The sequence below is a fragment of the Thunnus albacares genome, chromosome 9 (assembly GCF_914725855.1).
Source record: "Thunnus albacares chromosome 9, fThuAlb1.1, whole genome shotgun sequence".
NCBI lineage: Eukaryota > Metazoa > Chordata > Actinopteri > Scombriformes > Scombridae > Thunnus > Thunnus albacares.
Window position 1 is genome coordinate 19,755,079 of NC_058114.1, and position 954 is coordinate 19,756,032.

The following is a 954-nucleotide window of genomic DNA, read 5'->3' on the forward strand; positions in this document are numbered from 1 at the left end:
GCGTGAACTGTAACCACTTTACATGCTACTTGGTAGTTTAATCTATAGCAACACATTAAGCTTTATGAGCCAAAGTTAAGAAGTTCAGATTTATCTGCAATATAACAGAGATAAATGTAGTGGAGTAAAAAGTACAATATTTCCCTCTGAAATGTAGTGGAGTGGAAGCAGCGAGTAAGTAAAGTAAATTAGGTGTACCTGAGAATTTTATCCAAGTTCAGTACTTGAGTAGTGCATGTACTTTGTTACTTTCCACCACTGTGAACAGCAAAAGGATCGAATATTTTAACAGCAAAATTACAATCAGAAACATTAGCATAAAGTCAAAAAATATGTAAAAGTGCAAAGACATGGCCAAAATTGTATGTACAGTATTCCTGCACTCATTTTTAATGCACCATTAGATACCGAAATACAGCCTGTTAGATAATTGGCCCGTTTTTTGTTTTTTGCTTTGTTTCGAACTGTACTTATGAATTATCAGTTTAAATATTATGCTAAAATAAATTAAAATAATTGGAAACAGCAGTTGACAAAATGGTCTCACCACAAGGGTCCATTTAGTAGCTGTTCTGGAGCTTTCAGTCATATTACATGTCAGTAAATGAAGTGTCAAGTTGTCTTGAAATAATTTTCTTTTCAATTTTTGTTTTAATCCCCCATTTCCCCCACGTTAGCTTAAATGTTGAGCTTAAAATAAAACAAAAACACACAGGCCTACATAAGTAGTTACAATAAGACTTAAATGAGTCAATTATTAAGCTTATAATTAAAACCTTTTAACTTTACATTTTTAGAATTCATTTTTACTTCATTTTTACTTTAAGTACTTAGCCTATTTACTTGTTTATCAGTACAGGATCTAGCTGGGTGTGTGTCACAACAATGGAGGGCTTTAGGACCTGGAAGGCGAGACCTGCAGCAGCTACATTCCGGTGCATTTAAATAGGAAAG